Below are 13,520 nucleotides of genomic sequence, written 5' to 3' on the forward strand. Positions count from 1 at the left end.
GGAGAGTGGTCCTTTTGTACCTCTCCTCTTTAGTTTGGCCCAGAGGGGTCAGGCCAGGCAATTGGCTTTTACAAAAGAGAAATTTCTTTCTAAGAAGGTTTTAAAATATTTTAACGATAAGATTATGCAAAAAAGTTACCTGTCCTACAGCTGCTTTGTGTGTGGAGAGTACCTGATTATGCATGTGTCCTGATATATTTAGCAGCTTCTTCCTTGTATTCACAAAAGCTGATAAAGCCAAGGCCTGATATTGTTTCCATCTGCACTGATTTTCCATTGATGTAACTCTACTGAGATCAGTGGAGTTACTCCTGATTTACACTGGTATAAGTGAGAAGTCTTAAGTCTAAGGACATTCGGGAGCTGGACACTGGAGTTGATGGAAAAGGGATTAGAATAAAAGGGATGACTGGGAAAAGGTTCAAGCCATTCTGTATTCTATGCACTCATCTCATTTGGCAACCAGGGAAACCCAAACACTTTCCTCAATCCCTTCTATAATCTCATGGAGGAGCGGCTATTCCAAACTGCCCAGAAGTGTAATCCTTGTTCTCAAAGGTTCACTTTGTCTTGTAAATTGCAATTCTTCTTGCCACATGGAGAGTGGAAAATGATTGTTTTGGAGACTTCTAGTCCTAAGAGAGCAACTCCATTTCCTTATTAACCACATTCTAATGAACAACTAATTTTTCTCACGATACACATGGGCCTGTGAAAGTACTGAAATGCTCTGAGGGAACATGCCCTCGCACTGCATATTATAGGTTTTATAACTTTATGAAAAGAGAATAACAATGATTGGGAAACTGGAATTGACAGCATAACCTCCCAACTCCACAGGATGGGATGCAGTCATCCACAATGAGAGACAGGAAGGGGCACTGGCCTTTGAGATGAGGCTACAGGGAGAAACATTATTTTCTTGCCATTGTCTCTTACTGCACCCACCACCCTGCATTTTCCCTCATGTTCCCTCTATTGACTTCAAAGCCCAAACTTTAAAATGTGGCCACTGTTTTGGGGAACCTAACTTGAGACACATGGGGCATGACTTTTCAGAGGTGCTGAGCACTCTCACCTCCTATTAAGGCCAATTAATGTTACAGATGCTCAGCATTTCTGCAAATCAGGCCTAGGGAGTTTCAAGTTGGCTAAAATTAGTGGCCACTTCTGGAAATTTTGGCGCAAATGTCTGCACTTTTTCTGCTATTTCCTTTTCCATTCTCCCATTTTTACCACCCACGTTTTTCTCTTCTCTCTTTCCCTCCCCTGTTCTTTTCTTCCTATATTAACTTTCTTTTTCTTCCCCTCATTCCCTTCCTTTCTCTTCCCACTCTATGACCTTTAAGATGCCTCTTAACTCCTGTTAACTTCCAGCCTTCATTCCTACTTCAGGGTCAGAGCCACTCTAATGGATATCACAGGACTCCATTCGATCTAGCCATTTTTTCTGTGAGGATGCTAGTCAGCCATCCCTCTGAAAAACCTCTCATCAGAATCATTGCCACTATCTTATTCTCCCAGCTAAAGATGTGAACAGCAGGTACCCTGGACAAATTTAACCTCTTGCTTTGTCAGGCAAATATCAGGACCCCTATTTCTACTTGTATAGAAAAGAAGTTCCATAGGTCAGGAAGGCCTTAGTTAGATCTTGCCAAACTACTGATTATAAAGTGTCTGTGAGAGATTTCTGCCTGATGGTCTCCTTCTCTAACTGCTTCTGTGATGGGGTATATAGATCCTTCAAGGCAGTGGCCACTAAAGAGTTAATGAAGAGCACACGCCCTCCCTCAGCTGTGGCTAACTAGTTGGTTAGTGGTGGCTGCACTAAAAAGCTGCAAACAGCCAACAGTGTGGCTGTCAAAGAGACTGAGTGCCACAGTGGAGGAGCATTACAGTATCAGATGAGGGAAAGCTGCCTAGAGGGACCAGTTTTCTGGCAGAAAGATCAGGGAAAGTTGCCATACAGAAGATACCTACAAGGGACAGACGTGGGAGGCAGCAGGAGCCCTAAGCAAACAATCTCTGACTGCTCTGCACAAGGTTCCTGGGCTGGGACCCAGAGGAGAGGGCAGGCCCGGGGCCCACACAGAAAAGGGGGGCAGAGATTTCGGGGTGGCCGTACTAACATCAGACTGTTGGACTTTATTTTTGTTTCTGCTTTAATTTCCCTTGTTTCTCATAACAACATAAGAAGGGCCATCCTGAGTCAGACCAATGGCCCATCTAGCCCAGTATCCTGTCTTCCAGCAGTGGCCAGTGTCAGGTGCTTCAGAGGGAATGAACAGAACAGGCAATCATCGAGTGATCCAGCCCCTGTCATCCACTCCCACCTTCTGGCAGTCAGAGATTTAGGGACAACCAGAGCATGGGGTTGCATCCCTGACCATCTTGGCTAGTAGCCATTGAGGGACCTATTCTCCATGAATTTCCTAATTCTTTTTTTAAACTAGTTATACTTTTGGCCTTCACAGCATCCCCTGATGAATTCCAAAGGGTGACTAAGAGTGACCCCTGGTTCTTGTGTTATGTGAAGGAGTAGATAATACTTCCTTATTCACTTTTTGCGCACGAGTCATGATTTTATAGACCTTTATCATCTCCTTCTTTAGTCATCTCTTTTCTAAGATGAACAGTCTTTTTCATCCCAGTCTCTTTCGTTTCTCCTCATATGGAAGCTGTTCCATACCCTTAATAATTTTTGTCACCCTTCTCTGTACTTTTTTCTAATTCTAATTTATCTTTTTTGAGATGGGGCAACCAGAACTGCTCGCAGTATTCAAGATGTGGGCGTATCCTGGATTTATGTAGTGGCATTATGATAGTATCTGTTTATTATCTATCCCTTTCCTAATGGTTTCTAAAATTCTTTTAGCTTTTGTGACTGCTGCTGCAAATTGAGCAGATGTTTTCAGAGAATTCTCCACAGTGACTCCATGATCTATCTTGAGTGAAAACTGCTAATTTAGACCTCATCATTTTGTATGTATAGTTGGGATTATGTTTTCCAATGCGTATTACTTTGCATTTATCAACTGAATTTCATCTGCCATTTTGTTGCCGGTCACCAGTTTTGTGAGATCCTTTTGTAACTCCTCGCAGTCTGTTTGGATTTAATTTATCTTGAGTAATTTTGTATCATCTGCAAACTTCGCCACTTCACTTTTTCCCCCTTTTCCCATATCATTTATAAATACAGTAGAACCTCAGGGTTACGTACACTGTGGCGGGGTGCTGGGCAAGAACTGCTAAGTCAGCCCCTGTCACGCTAGCTCCCATTTAGGGAGATAAATTGGAGATGACTGGAGAAAACCAGCACCTAATTAGAGAACCAGAGACAGTTAGCCTGGGGCTGCTTAAAGGGCTGAGAGGAAGGAAGCCAGGAAGGGAGGGAGCCAGGAAGCAGAAGTAGAAAGAGAGCTCTTCCCTCCTGGGTGCAGACCAATGGTGTACCATGGGTCTCTGCCGCCCGGGGGCCACAGTTATATTGGTGCCCTTCCTGGCAGCAGCGCCCCACAGGGGATGCATCTACAGGCCCGTGTCCCACTCTACCCCACTGCCCCTGGCAGTGGCGGCTGCGCCTGCGGGGGAGGGGCATCTGCAGACCCATGTCCCATTCTACCCCACTCTTCCCTGTTGGTTGCAGCGCCCTGCGTGGTGTCTGCGGGCCCATGTCCCACTCTTCCCCCCATCAGTGGCAGCAGTGGCGGTAGCACTGCACGGGGGAGGGTCTACAGGGCCCATTTCCCACTCTCCCTCCACTGTGGGGGTGGCGGGGACTGCCCGGCAGTGGGGGAGAGGCCGTGATGGGCTCTGGTCCCCGCGGCTCCCTCCTTGCCGGCGAGACCCAGCAGTTCTGGCATCTGCATGTGTGGAATGCCCATGGAGGTCTGGACCTAGCAGCCTGAATTTGGCCTCCAGGACCTCTCTCCTTCCTTTCTCTTTTTCACTGGTACCTTTCCCTGTTGTTAGTCTGTCTAGCTGTCTCAAGAGGTCCATAACCATCACACACAGCAGGCAATTCACCATGCATTTCTCCTGGTAATCACAAACCCAACTATTTAATATAATATAATATAATATAATATAATATAATATAATAATATAATATAATATATAATCACATTTCTCATTACTATTACCTGTCTTTTCCTAATCAGAGGGGTCTGCCTCCTCCCTCCACCCCCTGAGAAGTATTCTCAGTGTGAGAAGATACCATGATACCATCTAGAAGGAGGGTCCCAACTATGGGATTGTTTCCCTCCACTTCAGCTTGATGTTCTCCTTCCCTGATCCTTTCATCCTCCTCAGCAGTGCAGAGGCTGTCAGGCCAGGGGTGGTCCCACTCTACTGTATCCCGGAAAGTCTCATCTAAGTATTTCTATGTCTCCCTTAGCTCCTCCAGTTTAGCCACACTGGTCTCAAGAGTCCATAAGTTGCTTGTACTGAATGCACACAGGTGCCACTTGCCCATGATGCAGGTAATCATACAGACTGCATTCAGTTCAATAAACTGGATAGTCCCCACTCTGCTGCATCCAGAATTATTTTTACTTTTGCAGGGTTTTTGGTTCTTTATGTGTGTGTTCTTTTCTTTTGAGGGACGGGTGTTATTGGCGAAGTTTAGGAATGGGTGTATCTGGCTGTCATGCTCCCTCTCTGAACTCCCTTTCCATGCTCCGTTGTTTGCTAGCTCCTCTGGTCACTTCCAAGCTGACTTTTTAAACCCCTGTTCTCCCTGAGCTAGCCCTGCCCTCCCCTCAAGGGATCCTAAAGAAATTCAGGATCATAGGATGGCAGGCTAGAGCTTCATTCGGAAGCTCTCAGCCTTGCCTCACAGGCCAATAGGCTCAGCACACAGACCTCACTATAACATTCAATCAAGCAGGCACACAGCAAGCAAGCACACAAAACAAACAAACTAGCAGACAATGAATTCACCCCAATGATCATGTAGTTGCTCCTCCTTCACTTGGAGAACTCCCTTGCAAAACTCCCTTGTTTGCTGCTTCTGTTTTCTTATGTCCACTGACAAAGAAGTGCAAGAGAGGTATCAGGCCTGGAGCTAGTGACTAGAGACCCATCACAGGACTCTCAGGACATTGGGGTGAGACCCTTTACTTCCCTGAAGGGGCAGGGACTCAAACAACCCAACCAGAGGGGCTAGAGTCTTCTGGAGAGGCTGACTGCTACAGGCCACATTGCTAAATTGACACACAAGGAGACTGAGGGAAGGCTGCTGTTACCGAATGCCTGGCCATGTATTAAAGGGTGAGAAGCCTGACTGCAGCATCTCCTTCTTGGCCAGCAGAAGGATGTGTGTTTAGAATCATAGAAATGTAGGTCTAGAGAAACCTGGAAAGGTCATCAGGTCCAGCATCCTGTGCTGAGGCAGGAACCAAGTAAACCTTGTTCCCAGTGTGGGAGGTTTGGACTGGTCCAGGGGGAGAAGGGGCAGCAAATGAGCAGAGGTGACCCATGCCTTGTTCTGGTGCATGGCAGTAATGAACAAATGCAACAGCCACAGAAGCAAACCAAGGACAGGAGGGAAAAGATGGGCACCATCCACTTCCTGCTGGGCTCTGCTGGTCTTGTAGGCAGCACATGCCTTAAGAATATAAGAACGGCCATACTGGGTCAGACCAATGGTCCATCTAACCCAGTATCCTGTCTTCTGACAATGGACAATGCCAGGTGCTTCAAAAGGAATGAATGGAACAGGTAATCTACAAGTGATCTATCCTTGATTGAAGCTGTGTTTGTCACTACTTGGGCTATGGAGCCAGCAGTGAGCATATGGTTGGTTGTTGGGGAAGTAGCATATAAGGGACATTGTGGATGTAGAAAGGAGGAAGGATCTCAAGGCACGTGTAGAGATATGGTGTTCTGAGAGCCTGTGGAGTTTGATGATGCCCTCTCTGTGTCTCGTTTCTGGAGAGAATGTGCAAGGCTACCTGTGAAATCCTCGGAGTTTTGCCTTTCTATTCCACATGGAGGCAAATATGCTACAGCTCTTTCACACACTCATCTATGCTTTAATTAATTGTTCAGTATTTTCCATTGTTATTTGCTGTGTTCTGGTTCTGGCTCTGGAGGTAGCAGTTTGTGAACATCTAATGGTTGGAAGATCACCCACACTTGATTAGAAATGCTTGATTGTTTACCTGAACTTTCAGATGCTTCCTTTCCCTCACTTTTCAAGACCCTATAAAAGTCTTCCAGCTCTCAATCCCTCCCATGTCTCGCTCTCTGCTTGTGAGACTCCAGCTGACCCTTCGTTATCCTCTCTGACATTCCCCTCTATTTTTTGAAGATCTTGTTGAGAATCCCAGCCACTTTGTTGACCATCTCCTTTGGAACCAGCTGTTAATTAATTTGAATATCAAATACTTTAGGGCTGTGTGTCCCAGAGTGCATTGCACATCCCAGGGCTCATGAGACTTTATTTCAGCAGCATCTACCCTCACCAAGGACGTGATCAAAGAACATAAAAGCAATGGAAAGACTCTCATTGACTTCCATGGGCCCTGAGATCACACTGTGTTGTACTGATAGAAAGAAGTAGCATTGTGTATTTTTCCATTCATCAGTAACCTTTCCTTTCCTTGATTTACAGACTTTGATTAAATGTCAACAGCATCTCTCAAATCTAGATTTACCCCCTTTGTTTTGCTCCACTAGAAACTGAACTCTCTGCCATATTGTGAAACCACTAGCAGTTTCTCTTCAGAGAAATTCCTCAGTATTCTCACTTCTAGGGTCTGTGGCAAGTTGGCACAGTCGTTTTTGTAAGGAGTGTAAAATGGGAATAATGAGAAGTGCTTCTCAATTTTGAATGCTCTCAGTAACTCAGTAGAAAAACAATAGTTGACAGAAATGGTGCTGGGAAGTCACATGCATGAGAAGAAGTAAAACACAGAGTCAATCTCAATGTAGCATGAATTGCCAACCATTAAGACTGAACCTCAACACTATTGTCCACTGAAAAATGTGATGGACCCATTGGACAAACTATAGTCGTTTGGAGAGTTTAGTGGATTTAACATTAAAAAACAGGGAGTATCCAAAGTTCTTTGAACAGAAAAATAACTGTTCAAAGGTTTATAGAATTGCTGAAGTGACTGGGGAAGTGGAAATCTGCAGGAAGAGCAAAGATTGATTTCAGAGCACAGACTAGTTTATCTGATGGCCCAGACAGCCTAGAAATAGGTGCTTTATTATCCCATCTGCTTTATTCAACTGCCACTCAGGCACTGCACTATTGCCATTTTCTGGCTGTAGCTGGCCAGCAGTGAAACTCTCCATTGACATAAGGCTGGTAGAGGTGGTGAAATCAACCCCTGCACCAGCCCAGCCCAGCCACCTCCACCTGGCTTAGGGGTACACAGTGGTCAGGATGGGGATCTGGCAGACAGATGAGGAGATGTGGCAGCTCTCCTATGTCTATGCTCCACTTGTATGAGTTAGAGCCATCCTCAGCTGCTCTCACTTCCATGCAGGCCAGCCAGCCCTAGATCAGAGAGCTGTAATTGACTTGAATGCCCTCTCACTCCCCACTCTCTCTCCCACCCCTTGAGGACATGAGAATTTAGCCCTTGGTTTATAGCTCTGGTAGACCACAAGATATTGAACTTTAAACTGAGAATTTTTTTAATGGAAAAGCTATGTTAAGAATTCTAGAGGCTTCTAAAATGTAGTAGGCTATAATTTTGCTCTGCCTCTGAGACCTGTACTGTTGAATTCATGGTACTAGAGGAGTTTGGCTTTATGAAGAAGGATATAAAGAAGTAACAATTTTTTCTAAAAAAAAAGCTCACCCTCTTTAAAGTTTCTAAAATGCTTTAAAAAAAAAAAAAAAAAAAAAAAAAGAGCTGCAGTTTAGACAGAAGAAATGTAGTCTGGTATAAAGGGCACTCATTTAGGATGTGTGTCATCCCAAACTCAGGTCATTGAGACCTTCATACCATGCCACACCATTGTTCCATAAAACAGAGCCAAAAAGCTACAGCAGCTTCAGTGGGCTTGATCCAAAGCATGTGGAAGTTAAGGGAATCTTCCACTGACTGCCTGTTGTTTTTGGATGAGGCCCCGTATGATGGTCTTCTAATATTTGCAACCACAACTTCTTCCTAAAAATAATGATATTGGCTTTGAACAGGCCTTCTCTGAGTTCAAAAGCACATTCGTTGTTTAACTTACATAGTTTTTTTAGTATTAATGTTGGGTTTTGCTACAATTTCTCTATGTTCTACATTTGATACCATGTTGGAAAAGGCTGCTTGTCCTCAAGATTTAAAAAGGATTATGCTTTAAAGCCTGGATCCTGTCTTAGGCCACCAGATCAGTGACATTTTTCAGAGGCAGCCAACATAGTTTTCAGAGGCATCATAATCTTTGATGGTAAGATTCTGAGGAGAGGCAACTGTTATAGGCAACACAGAGGATGGCCCCAAGTGGTGAATGTCTGAGAAAGCTTGTATATTTCACATGCATTCTTTTCACTGAAAAGCTTTCATTTGGCAACCAAGCTTTTGCAGGGGTGCTATTAAAACATCATAAGCTGTCCCCTATAATTTCCCACTCAGCCAGGGAAAGAGGATTCCCACAGATCTGATATTCAGAGCAAATGTCTGTGCTTGTTTCAATGTTCAGTGTGCAGTTGGTCTCATAACTGAAAAAAACAAAGTTAAATTCTTTCCTAAAATGTTGTTTGTACAACCTCAATTATGAGTCATTAAAATGTTAGTAAATACAGTATATGCCTGTTGTTAGGAAACAGAACCCTCTGTGTTTCAACATAACCCTCTGTATTAACTGTTGGCTCTCAACAACTTGCACAAAAAACAATCAGTAAAAACCACTTGATAGCCTAGGAGGGAATTGAAGTACATTTCAGATTCTGGAAGCTTACAAAGAAATTGTAGTAATCTCTGTGGGCTGCAAAAGAGAGACTGCCCATGGGCAATGATTTGGGTAAAACTGGGGCATTTTATCAATTCCTCTTAAAAAAGCATTTCACTCAGCATAGCCTACACCATATTAACTCTCTTGAATACATTTATCTTTAGCTAGCAGAGAAGATTATCTAAAAATGGAAATATCCAAGCAGTAATGTTTGCTTGAAAGCTATAGAAAGTGGCATTCAATCGTGTGTCTTTTCCAGGTTTTCAACAAAAGCATGAGCAGTGATAGAGTGTAAATACATATTCCCCGAGTAACTGCAGTTATCTTCTTCCACTTACTACCAGCACATTCCAGAGCACCCTTTCAAGTTTAGTGGAGATTATTATTGGTCATGATGGGGTAGAATTTTTGTAAACATCTTCATATTATACCGTTACAAAATCTGAGATTTTTTTACCTTGTTTTTATCTCATTTGAATGTTATATATATATATATTACATATATCAAACTTGATACTTTTTCTTTTCACTCGGTCTCAAAACTACTGAAAGCACAATGAACTGCAGTTCTGTAATACAAAAGATGTTTAATGCAATTATGGGGGAGGAGAGGGAAGGAATTCTGGTGGGGGTACGTTCAGGAATAGCAGTCAGGCTTAAACGGACTTGGAAAATTTCTCTATAATATTCAGGTATTCTGGAGGCAACTAATGTTCTGGGCAAAATAATTTTCCACTTTGGTTTGGGAAACATTTTCAGCATTTTTGTGGGCTTCCCAGAGAAGTCAGAGGCTGTGAAAAAATGTTTAGTAAATCTTTAAATATTTAAATATCTTGAATCCATTGTATGTAAACACTAGCTTTTAGGACAAAAGTTCACATATATTAAATCACTCACATCATGATATTACCATAAATACAGATTTTTAGGACCAGAAGGATAATGATCATCTAGTCCAATCTCCTGCATAACACAGGGCATACAACCTCACCCCATAATTTCTACATCAAACTCATGACTTCTGTTTGAACTACAGTATAGCATATTTTTAAAAAGATACCAGTCATGATTTAAAGAGTTCAAGTGATGGGTAATCCACCACATCCCTAGTCAAGTTGTTCCATGATTAATTAACCTCACTGTTAAAAAATTGTGCCTTATTTCTAGTCTGAATTTGTCTAGCTTCAGCTTCCAGCCACTGGACCTCGGTATGCTTTTTTCTGCTAGCGTACGAGTCATCTCCTAGCAATCAATTCTTCAATGTAGGCATATGTAGAATGTGATCAAGTCACCTTTTAATTTTCTCATGGTTAAACTAAAAAAATTAGTTTTTCTCACTATAATTCAAGTTTTCCAGACATCAGATCATTGTAATCAGTGGGGTGATATGGATACTAGAGCCAAAATCAGCTGTCAGTACCTACAGTTTGCTACTGACGGGTCTAGTCCTGAAGTCTTTACACAGTAGAGTATGTAATCAGTCAGTCTGAGGTACCTTGCACTAGTCGTACATTGGTGCCATTCTTTGGCCTTCAATAGTTGTTGGTCCTGATTTGCATCAATGTAAATGAAAGGAAAGTCAGACATTCATTGGGCATTCTGATAGAGTAAAGATTGAATATCAGGACTTCAGGATTTGGCTCTAAGTGACTGAGACACCATGAAAAGGTGGTTTAGTTCATTAAATGAACAAACTGTAGCAACATGCAGGTTATGAGGAGGGTCCTTATGTCCTATAGATGTTTAGGAAACTTAATTGCTAAGAAAATAAGGGAAAGGACTTTAAAATCTTTGGAATAATACTCCATTATTATCCTTTATGAGCTTATTTCTTTTAATCAGGGCCTCAGACATACGGGCATCTACTTCATTATGATGTCTGCTGAAGCTGGCATCAATGTAGACCATGGCTTTGTCTGTAGGTGCACGAGGACTATTGTTGTAGGACTGGTTCCAACTACCACAATTTTTGAAGACGTATCTGCATTTCCAGTGTAAACCCTTCTATTCAGAGACTTTATAATTTACGCATAAATATCCACTTTGATCTGAAACTGCGTATTAACTATGTACCTGCTGTGGATCTCCTCACCAACATTATCATCTTGTGCCTGAACTTATCCTCTTAGGACTGTCTACACTTAAAAATAAGATTGACCTAGGTATGTTTGTTGCTCCCTGAGCACCGTAGTTAGGTCAGCCTAACCCCCGGTTTAGATGTGGGTAGCTCAGTGGCATAATTCTGCTGTTGATCTAGCTATTTCCTTTCAGAAAGGTGGATTAACTGCTTTGACAGAAAAAATCCCTTCTGTCAATGGAGGAAGCATCAACACTACAGTGGCACAGATGCAGAACTGTAGCTGTGCCACCATATCAGCTCTACTGTAAACATACCCTGAGTTTGGGTTAGGTCCTGTTCCTGCTACTACTGAAGTCAGTGTCAGAACTACCCTTGAGTTGAACGGGATCAGGAGTGGGCGGGTTTGTAAGAACTTCTGGATATCTATCGATTGCTCTGGCTAGGTATTTATACTGTGCACATTGTGCTCTGTAAATCACCGTGTACATGTATAACACTCTATCACTTTTTAACTGTAGAAACAATTTGTTTTCCTTTTTTCTAAAACCTATTCATTCATTTTTATACTAAGGCTGAAATTCCTTTTTTCTTTAATACTCATTCCACTAAACTTTGCTACTTGATGCTACAGGTAAATTTCTATTGATCCATATCATTGTGCCATATGTTTTTCATTGTGGACATTTCATCATAGCATTTCTGACATTTCATCTTGTCAGGCGTCCTCTCCGCCCCCATTATTACATATGCAATGGAGATTATCCTTTTCTAGACACTAAACTGCACGTTCTAATGGTTGGGGTTGTATCCTCCAGCAAAACATATCACAACAGTTGTGTCTGAAAATGATATAATCACATCCTGGAAAGTAAAACAAATTTCTCATTCCCATTAGCAAGTGTGCGGTTTGGAGTTGGAAATCTAAAACCTTAACTACACATGTAACTATGGAGTCAAAAGTTGTCTACAGCAAAATGCCTATGATGAGACATGAATGGCAATGACATAGTCCTTTATTTTATCATGTCACAGGCTGGCCTATCTTTTTAAAGGCCAGGAAGCTGGCAGGACAGCCGACCCTGTACATTTATCAGCTGGGAAGGGTCAAGTGTTTTCTATAAAGAGCTGAGAAAGCTTAGTTGCAAGGAGCTGCAGGAGGGAGACTGGCTCCTGCCATGAACTCTGAAGTGGGAGGGACAGAGAAGCAAAGGGGAAAAGCCTTGGGAGCTGTAGCCCAGGGTAGACAGAGGAGCTGTTTTTGTGTTTGATGTTTTACCTATATTTTACAGTTGGAGAATAAAACTGTGCTTGATATAGACTCTGAACATGGCAGTGAGTCCTTCGTGGGCTATGGAGGCACATGCCAGCAGCCTACATGTGGTGGAATGTGCAATCAGCCCCTGGAACTGAGGGGAATATGAGGCAGGAGCTAGCTGGCAGCCAGATGGGGTAAGGCAGCCCTGCAGTTTAGAAAAGTTCACCTAGTTATACAAAAAAACAATAAACCACAGAAATATATTCAACAGAACAACTGATGTCTACTAACAGTCATTAAAAACTCCCCATCTCCTCTCAATACCTCCTCAGTCCCAACCTGTCTCCTCTGGAACATACCCTAATGATAAACAAATGTCCTCTTGAATCCAAGGGGAAGTAAATTCAAGGGCCTTCCCATGGAGAACTATTATTACAGAAGTATCTGGAGACCCCAGCTAAGATCGGGGACCCATTGTGCTCGGTACTGAACATAGGCAGTCAAAATAGACAAGATAGACAAAAAGTGGGGAGAAGAACGAATAAGGCACTGAGAGATTGAGTTAAAACTTTCCCAAAGACACAGGATGTTCTGTGGTTGAGGAAGGATTGAACTCTGATCTCCTGGTTCCAATCCAGTGCCTTAACCACAAAACTATCCATTCTCTCAGCCCCCCAAGAGGAATAAATCTAAGGATTGTCATCTTTAACATCCTAGCTGATCTCAACTGCTGGTTTGGAGTACAAAAAGAGAAATGATATTCAGGGCTCAAGCCATAAAGAGATTTATAGCTCAAAACCAACACTTTGAACTGTACCTAGAAATCAAGTGGAATCCAGTGCAGTCATTGGAGCATGGGTGCGGAATGCTCCAAACTGGAAACACAGGTAAGATGGTAGACGGTCACATTCTGGACTAGATGACTTTTTCAAAGGGAGCCTTACATTAATCCATTCTGGATGACAAAGCTATAGATTACTATGATGGATTCAGAAAGAAAGGCCATAACGTCCTTGCCAAGCAAAGATGAAAGAGCACTCATGTCCACGGCTGTTATTTGGGTATCCGGGGGAAGCTGAATCCCACATGTCACACACATCTTCCACAAGCCATATCCAGGGGTCTGGTCATGCATTATACTGGAGGGTGGGCATAAAGCAGACTTCATGGACTAGAGAATCAAGCCAGTAGTCTTTGTGGTTTATGCCAGTGAATTTATTCAGCAGTATTTGACAATATTTATATACAGAGTTTGAAAAATGTGAACCTGGGCAGTTCTTG

General features: G+C 42.8%; 1 protein-coding gene across 12 annotated transcripts in view; it reads left to right on the top strand.

Annotated features, from left to right (window-relative positions):
- Positions 1–13,520, top strand: part of VEPH1 (ventricular zone expressed PH domain containing 1) — a 173,046-nt gene that overhangs the window by 119,725 nt on the left and 39,801 nt on the right. The gene's annotated exons all lie outside the window — the stretch shown is intronic.

Source organism: Emydura macquarii, unplaced genomic scaffold (assembly GCF_026122565.2).
Source record: "Emydura macquarii macquarii isolate MOO-44397 ecotype Brisbane River unplaced genomic scaffold, CSIRO-AGI_Emac_v2 contig_18, whole genome shotgun sequence".
NCBI classification, from domain to species: Eukaryota; Metazoa; Chordata; order Testudines; family Chelidae; genus Emydura; species Emydura macquarii.